Below are 20015 nucleotides of genomic sequence, written 5' to 3'. Positions count from 1 at the left end.
AAATTAAAGCCCAACATTTCCCCCACTCTGATCTTTTTGCATGACCCTATGCAACCAAAATTGGAAACTTTTATGCTACTACTTTGATCATTGGCCACAATTGTTTTTCTTCCTTACCTATTTGTCATAATTTGACATCCATTTTGTCTTGAACTGCTCCAGTTGCTTGGATGAGAAGATTCAAGCTAGTGCTAGAGGGTTCTACTATGTCAGATTTTTCTTTCAGTTTGCCTTCAAGCCCATAATCCTTATTACCAACCTTTTATTGATTTTAATGTTGTGTATATTTTCTCAATATAGATATTTACATTTCCTTTTCAGACTTTGGCATTTTTCCTTGTCTCTGTAAGCCCTGTCCTTCAATAATTCATTCTCTGACTTTATTGTTTCATTGACTGTTTCTTCCTTATGTAAATTTTGTTTCAACTCCTTAATGTTCTTATTCCTTTTCTTCAATTTATTCAACATCATGTCTACCTTACTTTTAGGGATTTCTTGCATTTGAACTTGTTTAGTTGATTGTCCTTCATATGCTTCCCTCTCTTGTTGTTGTAACTGACTTTGAAGCGAGTATTCCTCTAGTTCCTGTTGAGGTAATTGGCTTAATTTGACATGGGCCTCTTCAGCATAGTCTCCACCAGTGTATACCTGTTGTTCTTCTTGAAATTTTCATGTCTGTTCATCTTGCACTTTCTTGAGAATTTCCTCTTGAAGCTCTTCAGTTTGTTTGACTTGTAGTTCTTTGAGAGCTTCTTCGTACAACATTTGAGCCTTACTTTTTGGTTTCTTAGAAGAACTTTGCGATTTTATATAAGTGTATTCTTCTCCATAGGTATTTTAGTAATTGCATTTGTCTCCTAGTAAGTCTGCTACTGGATGTTTGCACTCAGTTAGAACTAGTTCTCACTTTCTGACCGGTAGATGGGGAGCCAATAAATTCAATGGATGGTGGAGATTCTTGATCCCCCTGTTTCTCCAATAACCCTTATTTCCCAGTTTCTTCATTTGTATTTTGTTCTATATCCCTGTTTTCCCTAATTTTACTTTGGTTTTGCGGTTGTAAATTATCTTTTTATTGGGACATTGGGTTTTCTGGTCCCTCTGGTATGTCTTCCTGAATTTGTTCTTCATTAGGGCCCGGATTAATTTCATCAAGGTTTTTAAGAGGTTGTGCCTCTTCCACTCCAAATTGGTTCCTTTGTAGGAAATCACTCCGTGTCTAATTCATTCTAAACAATTTATCTAACATAATTAAGTTAACTAAACCATGATCATACATGAATTGTTCTTTGTTTCCTTGGCATTTCTGAAATTTGACTACCATTTTTGCCAAGATTTTATGCAAGAAAAATGGAAAATATATCCTTCTAGTATTAATTTTCACATGCTCCATTAATCGTATATGATAAAGGAATATAATAATGTACTTGCCCTCGCAGGTCACATACTTTTGCATAAAATAAATGATATCACCCCATGAGTCTTTTAAGCATAATCTTGACACTCCTTTGGCCTAGCCGACATTCCCCTGCGGTCTATTCAAAAACTAGGTAGTTGCTTATTTTTCTATTCTTTTCCCTTTAAACCGTTTTCACCTGTTCATGGTAGCCTTGTAACCCTAGCTATGGTTTCCTCATAGTTTTTTAATGTAATGTCGCAACTCTTGTTGTTTCTCCATTAAATGTACTAGAAAACTGCTTTGTGACCATAGCATTTTTCCCCTGAATCCTTTCAAAGATTGAAGTAGTCAAGTTTTATGAAAGTGTATTCTACAATTTAGAAAAGGTTCTAGGATAGAAATTCCATAAGGTTCAATATGCACCACGCCCAAGCCCGCCATTATCACTCTTATCTATGATCAAAATACTTAGACTTGGTTTCGAGGATACAAGGTAGCTACAAAGTAGCGACACTAAACTTTACTGGACTTTGAAATTGAAAAGTACTGTGAATTATATCATGTAATGACAGGAAGAAATCGATCTTAGATAGAAATGATATTTGTATCCGTAGGTACAAATGTCATTTTTTTATAATCATTATCCATAACATGTTTATCATAACGAGGTAGGTTGACACCATTAGACATTACAAGATAATAATTTACAATGGACAGGTGGTCATCAAAAAAATAATTACATAAAAAGGCATGAATCATGGTAGTAATGATAGGTTATGGGGAGTGGCGTAGAATTTAATTAAAAACAAAATCACCTGTTTTTAAAATTCCTTTCAACTTAATAATTAAATGTAAATAAATTTGTTACCTTTTCATTACCTTGCAAGGAAGTATAGCATCTAATCTTTGCTAGTACCTTCAATTTTGTTGTCATTATGAGGTAATGTTCCTTTTGTTCCGACCATCTTCTTTCTTTGATGTTGATTTTAAAGAAAATCATTGCTTGTTTGCAAAAAATTGAACTTTTGCTTGCAGGATTTTGAACTTCACTCATAGGAATCTAAATTTTGCTTGCAAGAGTTTGGTTTTTGGTTACATAAAACTTTGAACTCGATGCTTACTATTACAGAAATTTTTCTTTATTTACAGGAAATATGAAAAGAGGCATTTCTCTTACTAATACTGCTCAAAATTTCTACAACTGATATCAAATGTAAATTCTTTTTCATCTAGCTTTCTAGCATACATAATCAATCATAAAAACGATATTTCTTCCAATAAATATTGAAATTTATTTAAGCTTACAGATCCCTATAATTAAAGGCTTTTACATGAAACTGTTCTGGTTTTGTTTTTACAGGGATTGAGAATACATATTTCCAGAAATTCTTGTGTCTATAGGAATGTGCAACATTTTAATTATGTTTTTTTTTTTCATGAGAAAAAAATCGAACTTTTCATTGCAAGACAAAAAGTTACATTGTATATGTTGTAAGCATTCAAGTGACTGTATGACTTTTGGTCATAGAGTTGCTAAGATTTTGCATGAGGGATATCCCTTGTTGCCATCTCGAAATTTTGATTATGATTCACTGATCCGTTGTGTGAATGGGGTCTCCTTAAAGAGGAGAAACCCCGTCTAAACGATCACTTCCAATCCATCATGGATAAACCACAAAACAAAAAACAAAACACAGTTTCTAGATTTTAGTTTCCTGTTATGGCTGCTCCATCCCCGGGTCTCCTCAGAAGGGAAAACAACCCAAACATGAATGAGACAGAAATGTATTTTGAAGTTTTTGAGAGTTTTTATGAAAGTCTGTAGAGTCTGTTCTAAACAAAAGAAATAAGATAACCCAACAACGAAAAACAAAAAATTGTCAGCCCTAGTTGAGGCTTCAGAGAGAGAAGTTTGGTGCATATGGTGGACAATCCGACACACGGATCTCGTCCATCTCTTTGTCCTCTATTCGCAATTTGCCCATATTTTTTGCAGACCCTCTTTAGAAAGCTTGTCTATGGAATCATTGCATTTCTTGTATATATGACATAGTGAGATGATGTTAAAATGATATTTTAAGCTCAAGGTTTCCTCTAGAAGTGATGATAGCATGTAATTCTGACATCTGTTTGATCCATTGAACCATTTGACAATGTTCAGTGAGTCCCTGAAGATCTGAATCATGGATATGCCCAAATGTATAAGCTAGCAAAGGAGGAGTTTTAAGGCTGTCAACTCGGCAAAATTGTTGGTTCTGGTCCCTAAGCCTACTGAGGCTTTGAGGCTTCTATGGGGGTTTAAGTGGATGATCAACCCTGCTCCGCATTTATTTTCATGGTTGGAGGCCCTGTCGAAGTATGCCCAAGGTATCCCTTCCCTAATGTTCTCTTCGTCGGGGAAGCTCCTCATGAGAGGGTTCAGGGATACTTGTGAGTATAGATGCACTTCCAATAGCTATGCTTTCCACCATTGGGGAATGGTCTTGAAAAATGCTTTTGTTTCTTGTGATCCATAATCCCCAGGAGATGATAAGGGGTAGGTTCCTCAGGTTCCCTTCTGAATGTTGGGTCCACTTTCCAGGTTGTTGTTATCGACTGCCCGTTCCATGCAGTCCTTTTGTGTATCAGGTCCCCTACCGATTGCCAAACTTCTTTGGAGAAGGAGCAGTCCATAAAGAGATGCGAAATTGTTTTCGAGGTTGCTTTCCAAAGGGCACATCTTCCTGGTCCTGATTTGAATCTCTTCTAGAGGATGTCCCTGGTAGGAACCTTCTCTTTTAGTATACACCAGAAGAGCATGCGGGCTTTTGTCGGGCATTGCAGTTTCTAGATTGAGGCAACCCACCAGTCTTGGATCCTCTAGCCTTTCTTTGTCATTAAGAATTTGTATCCTTATTTTGGGGAGTATTTCCCTGTCTCTACATGGGCCCAAACTAATTGATTTGGTCTGTCTCTTAGTCTGACATTTGATCGAGACAGCTCCAAGGTGAATGTATGCCATTCCCTTGTCCATTAGGGGGTAATATTTAGGTCCAATCCTGAAAGAAATGCTTGGCCCCATATGGAGGAATGTCCATAGTTCTCTATCTGGCTAAGGTTATTTATGCCTCTAGAATTGAGGTGGATGGTAAGATCCTGAGATAATATGAAGTCTTCATTGCATCCAACCTAGGGATCCTTCCCTATGCGTACATGTTCACCATTTCCTACCTGCCATGATAGGCCTTGTTCTATGATCTTAAAGCCTTCCAAAGTTGCTTTCCACACCACTGATGCACTGCCTTTCTTTTTGGATGGACTTCTAATCCAGTCTTCTAACGACATAGGGTCGATATATTTCCTTTTTACCACTGTAGTCCAGAGGTTCTCCGATTTGATGAGCCTCCATCCTAACTTTGCTACAAGCATTGATCCGAATTCTATTAAATCTTTGAAGCCCCATCCTCCCCATTCCTTTGGCCTTGCCACTTTCTCCCATGCCACCCATCGGAGTACCGAATCTTCCTTTGATCCTTCCCATAAGAATTTGTTGCAGACTCTTCTGATTTTTTCCAGAATCCCTTTCAAGACCCAGGTTAGTGCAGCCCAGTAAATTGGGATAGCCAGAAGGACTGATTTGATTAGAGTCAGTCTGCCAGCCCTAGATAGCCATTTGAAGCTCCAATGGGTGACTCTTGCTTCTATTTTTGCTATTAGCCAATGCCAGTCCTGCTTCCTATACGAGCAGGGTTTTAGATAAAACCCAAGATATTTGAAGCAATCTTGGAGCTTCCGATCCTCAAAGGGCAAGTCCTCTTTGATTTGGGCAACTTCGAGCCTGTTGAATCCTTCCAACAGAAGTTGAGATTTAGCACTGTTTATTTGAAGGCCTGTTGCTTTTAAGAATAGCTTTAGTATCCTTTTTAATTCCAGAGTTTTAGATCTTCTTCCTGTAGTGAAGAGCAGGATGTCATCCACAAATAGTAGATGAGTTATTTTCAGATTGGCTGCCACTTCCAGCCCCTGAATATTGCCTTTTCTACGACCATCATTGATCAGTTGGCTGAGTCCTTCCGCTACTAGTAGGAAGAGGAGGGGCGAGAGGGGACATCCCTGGTGAAGTCCCCTTTGACTTTGGAAGAAGGAGGTGGCTACTCCATTAATTAGAATAGCAAAGCCTACACTAGTTAAGAAACCCATTACCCAATTTATGAATTCTATGTGGAATTCCAGATGTGTGAGGAGCATCCTAATGTACATCCAACTGACCCTGTCAAATGCTTTAGATAATTTAATTTTCACCACTGCTCCTTTGATTTTTTTTTGAGTAATATTGTGGATGGTTTCCTGGGCTACTCCAATCGCTTCATGGATCTTCCTTCCATTCAAAAACCCGAACTATTCCCTTGACATGTGCCTGGATAGGATAGGTTTAACATCACCTTTGTTATTATTTTATAGATATAGTTACAAAGGGAGATCGGTCTGAAGTCCTCAAAGGAGGAGGGATCTTCTTTTTTCGGAATGAGGGCTACGAAGGTCGAGTTGAAGGGTGGGTAGATTACACCTTTCCTTCTAGATTCTTCAACCACATCGGTTAGATCTTGCCCTAGTTATTCAAAAAAATGTTGGAACGGCTCCACTGTCCAGCCATCTGGACCAGGACTCTTGTCTTTGGGCATTGCTTTTACAATTCCTTCCACCTCCCCCCTAGTGTCTTCGCCCATTAGTACTGTGAGTCCTCGTCTTCCACATAATGGGGAAAGGCCTGGACAGTCTGGATCACTCCTGCCAAGGAGATATCACCTTGATTAGAGAAGAGGTTCTGAAAGTGTCTTATGCTCATCTAGGAGAGATCCTGGAAGGAGCAGACCTCATTGCCTCCTTCTTCTTTTAGATGCCAGATGGTGTTTATGTTTTTCCTTGCTCTGGCATAGTTCTAGAAAAATTTAGTGTTTTCATCACCTGCCTTTAGCCAGATAGCCCTACTTTTCAATCGCCATTGCTCTTCCCTTGCCAGGAGGATTCTATTCCTTTTACCTTCCTGCTGCATGATTATTTCTTTCTTCCTTTGAGTTTCATAGCCATCAGCTTCAGGGCTTTCAAGCCACTGTAGATTCCTTTCTATTTGGCTGAGTTCCTCATCTTCTTTCATCTTCTTATCCTTGGCCCATTTCACTGTGGCTTTTTTAAGCGTTTTAGATTCTCCATAAAGAGGAAGGCTTTGTTGTCCATCTCACTAGAGTTGGTTGGTCTCCAAGTGGATTTGAAGAGGGATTTGTAAAAGTCCTCTGAAGCCAAGTGGTGTTGAATTTGAAGGGGGCAGCTAGTTTTTTAGGGGGCTTGGATAGTTCAAGCAGAATTGGCAGATGATCTGAGTTTCCACCTTCCCCAACCCACTGGCAAAAGACTGGTATTTTGGCAGCAATTTCCTCCTGGAGGAGGAATCGGTCTAGTCTTTTTGCTACATGGCCTTTCCCTAGTCTTCTATTCCTCCAGGTTGGTATTTTCTTCAGTAAGTTAATTTCCAGTAATTTGTTGTCTCTGAAAAGGTTGGTGAAGAAGTCTAATAGTTGATCTTATCTGGCCAAGGGACCCCAGGTTTCAGAAGAACCTATGGAGAAATTTAAGTCTCCACCAATAACCACATTGGGGCTATTCAATGAAGATTTGGAGAGTAGGGTCTTCCAGAAGTGGGCTCTTCATTGGCAGGGTCCATAAATGTTTACTATCAGCAAAGAGGTACAGAGTTCTTAGGAGTATACCTCCATCCCTATCACTTGATCCATCCCCCAGGAATTTAGACATTTGAACTTCTCTTGCTTGTAGGCCAGATCTAGGCCCCTGAAGTGACCTTTTGCATCCAAAAACAGGATGATCCAGGATGGAAGAATTTTTATTAGAGTTTTAGCAACCTCATCTCCGGCTCCCAGGGTTTCTTAAAGGAGAAGCATATCTGGATTGAAGTTCCTAATTACTTCTTTTAAGGCCAACTTTTTTGGGTTGTTGGCTAACCCTATGCAGTTCCAGGCGACAATGATCATTGGATAACCTCTGGGAGGGGATTTGCTGCTCTAAGCGCCCTTGAAATGGACATCTATTTACCATCCGCAATGTCTATCTTGTATATTAGCTGAGCCTTAGATATGTTTGATTTCCGCCCTCTTGTTTTCCTATCTTCTGGCTGGGAGGTTTGCATGTCAATGCCTCCTACTATCTCCAAAGTTCCCCGTGGGGGAGGTTTTTTCTCACGGGGTCGAGGTTATAAGGATTGGTGGTTGGGGTGGGATCCTCTCTTGGGGACTCAGAAATGGAAGGGCCATAGTTACAATTCAGATCTAAGTTAGGGATGGAAGTAATTATACTTTCCATTTGCATGGATTTTGAATGAAGCAAAGGAGTTACCATGTTTTGGTGCCTAGAGGGACCAAGCATTGATTCAATTTTATTTAAAAAAATTGTTAGACATAAAGATGATGGATTTGGTGCAAGATCCATACCCTCTTTGGCGATCGAATGGCTTCTATCCATGTGAGCTTGAGAGTCCTGGATCGTTTCCATCCCTTCGAGCTGGATGGGAGGCCACTGATCCTGGGTAGCCTGCTGCTGCTGTTCAGATCCCTCTCCTGATTCCTTCCGGGGTCCCTCCATATCTAGGTCCATTGGCTCTTCCTCCTTGCTCTCCTCTTCTGTCCTGGTTCTGAGAGGTTCCGCTGCTATTCCCCTTGTCCCGGCCTTCTTCTTCTCGCCTCTACGTCTGTGGGCCATTGGGTATTCTTTTGCAAATTTCCATAGATGTGACACCTGTGGCATCGGAATGGCAGATGTTCATAATCAAGTTGTTGTAGGTATTTGAATTCTTTGTAGTGAAGCTGAATTTCTTCAGCTAGGCTTGCCCGAGCAATGAAGCTGACCAAAATGCGAGCCATCCCCATGTCTCTGGTTTGGAGGAAGGACATGTCCATTTCCATGTACTTCCCGAGATGGTTCCCGATGGATCTGAAGACAATTCGACCTGGAGAAAAGGTGGGAGCCCTCGTAGGTGGACCGAGACTAGTAGCTCTTCGGTTATTTCCCTCTGGGTGTCGAAAAGGGGGTTCCAACATTTGAATAAGATCGGTGTCCTTCCAAAGGCCCAGTTCTTGTCTAGTACCCAGTTCACTGCTTCTTTGTTTATGAATTTGACCAGAACCATCCCTTTGCAAGCGTCAACACCTGGAAGGTTGAGTCCAGCCCTTCCTTCCATTATTGGGAAGCCCATTCTGGGATGAATTTCACTAAATATTTTCCCCCCTTGCCCTTCCAACCAACATCAGATCTGTGACTTTCGTGGCTTCATCTATTGACACATTTGCCCCCAGTATCGAGTTTAAAACCAATTCTTTCCTTTTAATTAGCTTAGGTTTTTTCCTCTTCTCCCCCTTTTGCCTCTGTTGTGGCCCTTCCTCCCTGTCTGGAACGACTATTTCCACATCTGCCACTTCTCGGTGGATCTCATTCATTCCCCTCTCCTCCTGGGTGAGGGCTCTGTCATCCTTGTCACTGCCTTCTGCTTGTCTCTTTTATCTTCTCCCCTTGGGCCCCTTGAGTGTAACCTTCTCCCTAAGCTTTAGTCCCTACTCCATTGTCATCCCTTTGCCTAGTCCATCTGCAAGGTTTAGGACCCCCACAAACCCTGGCCCCGGACTCAGCAATTTTTGTTTTGGCTACCTGCGACTGTGGAGTTTTGGGTTTTTACAGCTTGTAGTGCCGTTCCCAGTTTTAGCTCAGTGTTGTGCCCTTCTAAGGTCCCTAACCCACAACTGATTACCATGTCTTCTAACCCTCCTGAGAAGAATAGACTAAGGGGGTGGGGGTTTGATGAACTTATAAATGGGTTTTTTGTTGTCGTTTCTGCCGATCGCCTGAGTCTGCTTCTCTTGAATGAGAGGGAAATCCTTCTGGCTGCTTAGGAAGGGTAGGCCAAAATTACCTTATAGCTGCCTTGGGGTATCCTTCAAGTTCCAGACCTCCTCTGAGCCACGCGATTCTTTCCCTAGACTTCCAGCTGGACGGATATATAGTTCAATATTATGATCTGTGACTTCCAGCCCCCAAGCCGACAGGATATCGCCAGGTTCGGGGTCTAGATCAACGTTGTCATTCGGGTAGCCCATCCTCTCGTTGGCTGCTCCTTGGTAAATGCTAATTGCGCCTTGGTAACTGTTGCCCGTAATTTTCTCTGTTGATCGACCCTCCACCATTCCCACTGTTTGCGAGCTGTAGACTAGGCACGGTTAATCTTGAAACCTATTTTACTAATCCGGTTTTCATGCACATTTCTTCCCTCTTACACCACGCGTGGGATTTCCCCGGATTCGGCCTGGGGCTTGACCGTCGTCCTGGCCCAGCTGTCATCGTTCTCGGGCCCTACTATGACGTCCCTGCCCAAGCTGCTTCCAGCCGGCTGCCTTCCGTACTCAGCCCTGTCATTATCCAGGCCTCGTGGCCTCCACCTACATGTCGTCCTACTTCTATCTCCACCTGGTTCCATTGTTCAAAACCCTAGGTGTTCTCCCGTCTGCCATCATTTTCCTCCTCTACCTCCTTTCCTTTTAATTATGTATTTACAGGAAACAATTTTCACATTATTTTTAAAAGTGAGAGGCTCTTTCTCTGAGTGGCTGCCATTCATTACCAAACTAAAATATTTACATAATATTTAGGACACTATCATGTGGATTTTTATGGAGCCCAAGATATTTAATGCTCACTAATATTTTCAATTTTAAAGAGTTTGAAAAACTTAAAGAAAACTCAACTACTATCCTATGGATTTTTCTCGTGCCCATGATGGTTGATGCTCATTGGTATTTTCAATTATAGAGAGTCAGAAAAACTTAAAGAAAACTCTAAAGGGTTCCTTTTCCATTATTTAATTTATCAAATCTATATAAAGGGATAAACCTAAAATTGATAGATGTCCTTCTCATTGTTTAATGAGAACCAAAAGGAACAGAGTTAACTATTTATTTTAGAAATGTAAATTCAGGACAAAATTGGATGAGGGGTATTACCCCATTTATCCACAATGTCCATATTTGCATGCTAAAAATTTGAAATAAAATCATCCCTGGAAACTCGTTGATGATACAGCTTCAGCCCATGACCATTGACTATAAATGAAATGTTTGATTCAGAAATAATTTTTATTTCTATAGCATCATTATCAAACACATTTTGAATTTCATATGGTCCCAACAATTAGTAGTAAACTTACTCTTGAAGTCTTTAAACCTTAAGTCAAACAATAGGGCCCAATCTCTAATCTTGAATTCCTTCTTCTTTATGAATCTATCATGCCATTTCGCTCTCTATTGTTGTATAAGAGTGGTATTCTATAGATCATCTAATCTAATTTCATCTAATTCATTTAATTGTATGACTCTTTGATGTTGAGCTTCAAACAGGTTTAATCCCAATTCAATTGCAATTTTAAAAGTTTTAACTTGAAATTCAATGGGAAAAAGTACTTATTTTCCTAGACTAGTTTGTACGAAGTATGACCGCTTGTACTCTTCCATGTTGTTCTATATGCCCATAAGACCTAAGGAAGTCTTTCTACTGAATCTATTCAGTGAAGTCGAACAGTATTTGTTAATATGCTTTCCAAAAGCTTATTTGTAGATTCCACTTGGCCATTGGCTTGTGGATGATAAGGAGTTGATTTCCGGTGTTTAATTTTGTATTCCTTCATGATTGACTCAACTAGATTTGATGTAAATTGAGCCCCCTGATTAGTAACTATTTCTCTAGGTACTACAAAAAGAACAAAAATATCCTCAAAAAGAAAATACGTTGTTGATTGTTCATTAGATTTTACCAAGGCCTTTGCCTCTGCCCACTTTGTCACATATTCTATACAAACTAATATGTATCTCTTCTTCTTTGATGATGGATTAATGGGTCCCTCAAACTCTAAGGCCCATTTTTCAAATGGTTCTACAAGAAATTGTGGATGAAGGGGAATTTCATCTATTGCAACTAGATGACCGATCCTTTGGCAACTGTCACAACTTTTCACATACTTTCGGGTATCTTTAAAGAGACATGGCCAATAGTATCCAAGCTAGATAATTTTTTAGGTTTTCCTTTTATCTGAAACATTTCCTCCACATGGCTCATCATGACATGCTTTCAAGATATCCAACATCTCATCTTCTCTATCACATCTTTAGATGGCCATATCTACTCCTGCATAGAAAAGGTCTCCTTGAATCCAGGAGTATCTAACACTTTGTCTCATTACTTTATGCTTTTATTTTGATGAAAAGTGTGTTGGAAACTTTCCTGTAGACAAATAATTGGCAATATCATAAAACCAACATGTTATAACAGAAATTGCAAATAAATTTTCATCATGAAAACTATCTACTACAGGAATTGTCTCACCAGAATTGTTGATTCGAGAAAGGAAATCTATTGCTTGATTTTCCTTTCTTGGTCTGTCTAATACTATGATATTAAATTCCTATTACAGTAGCAACCATCTTGTGATTTTTCCATTTGTTATTGGTTTATTCATTAGATATCGAAGAGTAGAATGGTCAGTATGCACAAAGACTTCATAACCTATAATGTAATGATAAAATCCGTTAATTGCATAAACAATTGCCAAAAATTCATTTTCCGTAACAGAGTAACTAATTTCAACTGAAGACGAGCTTTTACTAATATAGTAAATGGCATATGTTCTTTCTTGTTCATTTTGCCAAAAAACTAATCCTATGGTTGAATCAGAAGCATTTGTAGATATGGAAAGGTAATGTCCAATCAGGTCCTCTTAACACATGAGTTGTGGAAATTTTTTCTTTAAGAACATCAAAAGCAATTTGGGAGTCATTATTCTAATAAAACTCAATATCCTTTGCAAGAAGTTTAAACAATGATGAGGTGATTTTTCAATTTTTTTAATAAAACACTTATAATACCCTACATGTCCCAAAAAGCGTCTTACATCTCTTTGAGAAGATGGAATGGGTAGGTTAACAACTACTTCATTTTTTTGTGGATCTACCTTGATACCCAAGAAAGAGACAAGATGTCCAAGGACAACTCCTTCATTAAACATTAAAAAAAGCAATGCTTAAAGAAAGATTTGAATCTTGACATATTTTAAATATTTTTTCTAGGTTATCATGGGCTTCCTCAAAAAAAATTCCGTAAACAATGAAATCATCCATATATACCTTTACACAATCGTGAATTAAATAAAAAATAAATAAAAATTAGCCAAGTCTACCCTTTGAAATGTAGCAAGTGCATTACAAAGTCCAAAAGGTAGTACTTTATAAGCATAAGTTCCCCGTGGGCAAGTATAGGTTGTCTTATCTTGTTATTCCAAGGCTATTTGTATCTCGTTATAGCCGCTGAAACCATCAAGGAAAGAAAATTACTTCTTTCCAGCTAGTTTATCCATGACTTGATCTATGAAAGGTAGAGGGAAATTATATTTTGAAGTGGCCTTATTAAGTTCTCTGTAACCTATACATACCCTCCATTTACCATTCCTTTTAGGAATGATAACCAAGGGGAAAACCTATTGGCTGTCAAATATTGGGTAGATAAAATCTACATCTAATAGTTTTTGGAGTTCCTTTTTGACAATCTCCTTCAATGAAAGGTTTATTCTTCTCTGTGGTTATGTAATAGGTCTAACATGTTCTTGAATGTAAATATGATGTGTGCATGTATCAGGATGTATTCCCGCAATATTAGTATATTCCCAAGCAAAGACTTTAGACTTTTTTTTGCAATAACTCAATCAATTAATCTTGCTAGAAATTTTCCAATTTAGAATTGATATTTAAAGTCCTTCCCGGAGATATTTCAAAATTTTATCACAAGGATGAATGTAGTGGAAAAACTTATAGATATGTTGATTTTAAACCCTCTTCAGTACATGTTTCTTGAAAAAGTTATCCTTAAAGAGAGTGCAAAGGAAAATTTGGGGTTCTTAACAAAGTTGTCTCAAAATTTTAAGGAAAATTTTCAAGATCTACAGAAATTGCAGAACTTACAGGAAAATTTACAAAGTTTGCAGGGATTTCTGAGTGTGAAGAAATTTTAGAATTTACAAGAAAATATTCATATTTACAGAAATTCCAGAATTTATAGGAAAAATTACAGCGTTTGCAGGAATTTCTAGGTATAACGAAATTTCATAATTTTAAGAGATTACAAGAATTTCAGACTGTTGAAATTTTGCAGATTGATCAGAATTTACACGAATAACGATCTGTTCAGAAATTGCAGAATTTCCAAATGGTTCACAACCTTCTACTATAGTTGATGTTCTAGATGACTACCCCCTAAAATACTGAAGAAAATTAGGATGAGAAATAAAATGATCAATTTTATTTTCATCAGTATTTTCTTTTAGATTAAATGATTGTTCAATGGTTAAAAAAGGTTGAATTATTTCATCATTTGCTTCATTTTCGTCAAACAAATGAAATTTCTTTAATTGTCCTTCTGTTTTGGCAAGGGGGTATAAAGTAATGTTTTTAATTTCATCACTATTTGTTATTGTCATATTTCAAGAACGACAACTAATATAAGCGTCAACAGTTTCTAACCATGGTCTTCCTAAAATTAGAGGATGTCCTCCTAATGTAGATTTTGGTTGAAGGATCATAAAATAAACTGGATATGCCCAAGAGTCAATAGAAATAATGATGTCTTCTATAATTCTCTCAGGGTTAATTTTTTATCTGTCATCCAATTCTAGCACTATTGGAGTTGGTCTAATGTTGTCTACTTCTAGGATATCCATGGTTTCTTTGGTCATAACATTTATAGCAACAACCAAATCAATAAGTGTGTTAGGAATAATAAAATTGTTAACTGGCATTGTTACAATGGGAATACCCAGATCGACATATTTTTCTGCAACAATTTGTGTGGTCATTACACTTGCCAATTTACCTATGACTTGTATTATTGATGGGTCTTGTTTCCTTTTTCTAATTCTTTTAGTGTAGCTTCCCTTATAGTTTTGGTATAGATTGATACATCTTTTATTGCTCTTAGTAAGGGAATATTTATAGTAATGTTTTTCAATTAATCAATAATATCAAATTCAGTTATGATTTTTGGCACATCTTATTTTTCAGAAATCAATCTCTTCAATTATGATTGTAGATTTTGGACTTACAACTCTACCAAGTCGTAAATTAATCTCTTGTAATTCTACATGACTATCTGTTACTGTTACAGCAAATTCCCGTAATTTCACTGGATTTTCTTGTAATTATACAAAAAATTCCTGTAATTTTACTGGTTCTTCCTGTAATTGTACAGAAAATTCTTGTAATTTTACTGGAGATATAAGATATGTTGAAAATGATTCAGATTCAACACTATAAATAGGTTTTTCTATCATATTATTTGGTTTTGCAACTGATTGAGAAGGAAGTTGTGCAGGTCGTGGAGGTGGTTGGTTGGATGGAAGTTGTAATTGTTGAGGTAGTGTTAATTGAGGCTGTGTTAATTGAGGTTCTTATGAAGGATGTGGTTGTTGTGGAATTTATGGAATTTGAGGATATGGTTGACATGGCTATTGGTGATATGGAGGTTGAGGTTGTTGATATGAATGTTGTTGGTATGGAGCTTGAGATTGTGGAGGATAAGGATGTGGAGGTATATTTCCATAAGTAAATCCTCCACAGGTTTTTTGATAGGGTTTATTTTGTGGTTGTTGAGGATTACATGCTTTCCATTGCATAGGTGCATTTCATGTATTCTAAGGAGCATTATAATAAGGAAAATTTTAATAAATATAACATTCTAATTTTTAATATATTATAATTAGGATATTATTCTATTATTAGAAGTAATTACTTTTGACTTTTTAACATTATAGCCGTTGATGGTAGACCTAGCCATTTGAAGATCTGCTCTCCCTATTTATGTTGCAGCCATGATCTGACTCCTCAACTTGTCCTGACGATGAACCACACTGGTTGGTTCGAAACGCGTCGACAAAGGTTTTCTTCATGTGATTTTCGCCGAAACTCTTCTTATAAAGGAAAATTTTGTTTATTAGGATCTTGATACATACCTATTCCACGTGGTTGACATGGTCTCCAGGGTGCAATATTGTAAATTGATTCTACATTTCCAGAATCTTCTCGATAAGTTGTCTTTAACTTAGGTAGTGTAGGGCATTCTTCAGTTTTGTGTAAATCTGCACAAATCAAACAAACTTGAATATTATCAAGAGGACAATCCCTTAATGGATGTTTTTTTTGACATTTAGTGCAAAATGTAGATAAGACTAACTCTTCCTCTTCTTTCTTTTTCCTAATTTCCAAATCATCTATTTGAGAAGTAAGAGTATTTAAAAGGTCAGACTTAAAACCCTCTAATAAATTTCCTAATTCTACCCAACTAACACTACCAATAGCTTATTTAGTAACTTTAGAGAGTGGATTTCTTATGCTTGCACCAGTTTTAGCTTTTCCTCTTGAATATTTCTTGCACAAATCACTAATTTTGTCAAATGAAAGATGTGAAATATCACCAAAACCCATTATATATATATATATATATATATATATATATATATATATATATATATATATATATATATATATATATATATATATATATATATATATATATATCTATATATATATATATATATATATATATATATATATATATATATATATGTATATATATACATATATATATAGATATACATATATATATAGATATATATATATATATATATATATATATATATATATATGTATATCTATATATATATATATATGTATATATATATATATATATATATATGTATATATATATATATATATATATATATATATATATATATACATACATACATAGATATATATATATATATATATATATATATGTATGTATATCTATATATATATATATATATATATAGATATATATACATACATACATATATATATATATATATACATACATACATAGATATATATATATATATATATATATATATATATATATATATATGTATATATATATATATATATATATATATATATATATTCATCACAGAAGCCTTTTAGAAATATAGTACGAATTGTTTAGAACTTAAATCATGTTGCTTAGATTTATGAGAATTATATAAAAATCTTTCTAAATAATCTTCTAAGCTTTCATCTTTTTGTTGCATCATTTTGAAAATATCCTCTTGAGAATCTCTTGGTCTGCAATAGGGTTGATATTTCATTAGAAAATCCTTTTTCATATCATCCCAATATGCAATAGTACCCTCACCTAAACCCATGAACCAACATAGAGAATCCCCTTTCAATGTTGTAGGAAATAATCATAATTTTTGTGCATCAATGTTACAGCATAACTGCAACATAAAATATCAAATTCAAATAGAAAGGAGTTAGGGTCTTCAATGATCCTACCATAAAATGTCAGAAGTATGGATGGTGTAATGTTCTTCATTTGAATTTCAGCTCCTGGAATGCCATAATAGAAAAGCCAAATGTTGCTTCCCTATCATTATGTAGTGGTGGTGGTCCATTTTCTCTGTTGAAAATGCAAAAGGAAAATCCTAATTTAATTTTGTCCTTGAATTAAATTAGGAAATAAATTGTAATTATACATCTCATAGCAACTTGTAATAGTTAAATAAGTTAATTTGACTTAGTTGGCTCAGTTAATTGGAGTTGAGGGTCTAAATAGAGTCATGTAGAGTGTCTCCTACAGTTTGGGAGCCATGGTTGAGTTTATTGTGAGTTGTAATTATTTAATTCAGTCTAACTGATTTAAAGCCAGTTAAGCTAGTTCCAACTGATGGAGGAATTAGTGAGAGATCCAGCAATGGGGTGTAATCTGCAGTAGTGAGGTGTAACCAACAGTGATCAACTAGTAAACTAAAGATTCACTCGTAATTAACTCATGCATGTCAGATCAGAGAAATTCCCAGTTGAGATTGGAGTTCAGGGGCATTGTACTATCAATTGTATAATCATTTGAATTATATAGGTGGTGCATGCAATCACAGGAAGGCCTGTGAGGATTTCGCAATTCATATTTTTGAAATTTCCCAATTAAATATGGGTTAATTCCAAAGGAAACTACGGAAGGAAATAGGATATTGGCAGGCAGCAGAATTCGCTAAGTATTGGCTTGAGCTTGTCTGGGACATAGTGAGATAGATAAAGATAGTGCAAAGATTGCTCAAGCTTGAGAAAAGCACTGTAATCTTCTCATATTTTTTTATTAATACAATATACAGGTATCATGGGTTTTTAGCTATGGATTTCCCTAGGAAATCATTATGTTATGTGTGATTGAATTCTTTCTCTTTTATGCTTCGTGGTTTCATCAATTGTTTAACTGTTTCTGCTGATGAGTAGAGTATATTCAAGTATATTGTTTTAGTAAATTACAATTAGCCTTTTGAATCTACAAGGAATTTCTACTTGGTATTAGACTTGAAATCACTATAGAATAGGAGAATACAAGTTTATCTTTTGCAAAAGAAATCAAATTTGTAGTATTATACTTCAGAGCTAGCAGGATGTCATTCTATGGATTGTGACTCGAATATGCCCTTGAGGGTAGTTTGAACTATATTTCTTGGAAGGAAAAGATGGAGGCATTTTTGAAAGACAACATTCTTAAGGAATTCATACACAAATATATTCCTAAGCAAGTCGACGCTCAGGATCTGGCAGAGCAGAGAAAGTGTGTGGAAAAGGTGAGAAGGATTATCCTAGAAGGAGTTCGAGATCGTATTATCTCAAAATTCCATGGAAAGTAAACTCCATTTGCAATGTGGGAGGTATTTACATACCTATTTCAAAACAACAACGGCCACAAGAAGCTCGCAATGAAGGACAAGCTCAAAAATATCAACATGGAGAAAGGCGACTCAATACAAAAGTACTTGAACAAGTTCACCCAATGTCAGGATGAGCTTGGAAGTGTTAGTGTTATAGTTTTTGAAGATGATCTGGCAAGCCTAGCACTTCTAGGCCTTCCCAAGAGTTGGCACAACTAGTAATAGGACTCGGTTAATGGGAGGGAGAAGCTACCAGAGTGGGAGTGATTGGTCTTACTTAGCTGGAAAGGAAAATAAATTCAAGGGGAAGTCATCCTATTCGAAATCAGATTCTAGTCAGGACAGCAAGAAAAAGGACATGTGGAAGATTACATGTTTTCATTGTCATGAGCTGGGACACTATGCCACAAAGTATCAGCACAAGAAGGTTGGTAAGAAGCCCTCAAGAGGAGCAGCTGGTGAAGCTCTTGCTTCACAATTTAATTTGTATTTCACCCTCATCACTTGCATGGTGACATTGGTGATGGGTACTGTGTGGTACTTGGATACTAGAACCTCATCCCATATGACCGGCAACAAATACTTCTCTAGTGACTTGGAGGAGAAGGACCTCCAGATGCACATCGAGATGGTAGATGATGGGAGGTATAGTGAAACCAACATCGGTACTGTTACCTTTTAGAGGGATTCTGGTTCTCCTCTCACATTAAAATATGCCATACATGTTCCAGGTTTGAAGAAGAATTTGGTTTCAGTTTCCATGTTGGAGGATCGTGGCTACGATGTGATATTTACCAAGGGAAAGGGTTTCCTTCGTCACATAGCCTCAGGACAGGTGAATCGGATTGGGGTTCAGGTGAAGAACCTCTACAAATTGGATGTAGAAGACTGTGCTACTTTGAGCACAAAAGAAGAGAAGGTGCAGAGCTGACATCGGTGAGTTGTGGCATAGAAGATTGGATCACTTGCACCATGGAGCTTTGAAGATCATGCAACATATTTCTATAGGACTTCCCAAGGGTACACTAGACTAAAGAAACACATGCAAAGGGTGTACATTGAGTAAGTACACCAAAGATTCCCTTCATGATAAAGACAGTCGAGTGCAAGCGATCCTTGATAGAGTTCACTCAAATGTGTGTGGACCGTTCTCGACAACATCCACGACCAAGCATGGGTATTATGTAATATTTGTTGATGATTTTTCTCGTAAGTGTTGGATTTTCTTCATGCAGAAGAAAGATTAGACGTTCGCTAAATTTTGTGAATTTAAAGCACTTGTCAAGAAATATATTGGTAGGAAAGTTAAAGCTCTCAGAAGCGATAACAATGGAGAATATGTGTCGAATGAATTCAAGAACTTATGTGCATTAGAAGACAGTTGATGGGAGTTAACGGTACCTCATAAACCACATCAAAATGGGTTCGCTGAAAGGAAGAACAGAAGTATTGTGGGAGTTGCATGGGCGATGTTACATGATCAGGGCCTACTGTTGCACTTATGGGCCAAAGCATGCAACAAAATTGTTTATTTGCAAAATAGAAGACCTCATCGAATTCTCGGGACAAGTACACCAAAAGAATCTTTTTCAGGTAAGAAACCAGACGTGGCACACTTCAAGATCTTTGGTTCATCAGTCTACTATCATGTTACCAAGGATGCACAGAAAAAGCTAGAGCCAACAGCTGAGTTGGGCATATTTGTGGGGTACACTGATGCAACTTACAACTATCAAGTGTACCTACCATCCAACACGATGATAGTGGTTCATAGAGATATGAATTTCG

Source organism: Pinus tabuliformis, chromosome 7, assembly GCF_031772625.1.
Source record: "Pinus tabuliformis cultivar Carrire ecotype Pingquan chromosome 7, CPIR1, whole genome shotgun sequence".
Taxonomy (NCBI): domain Eukaryota; kingdom Viridiplantae; phylum Streptophyta; class Pinopsida; order Pinales; family Pinaceae; genus Pinus; species Pinus tabuliformis.
Note: the sequence above shows the minus strand (reverse complement) of the source record.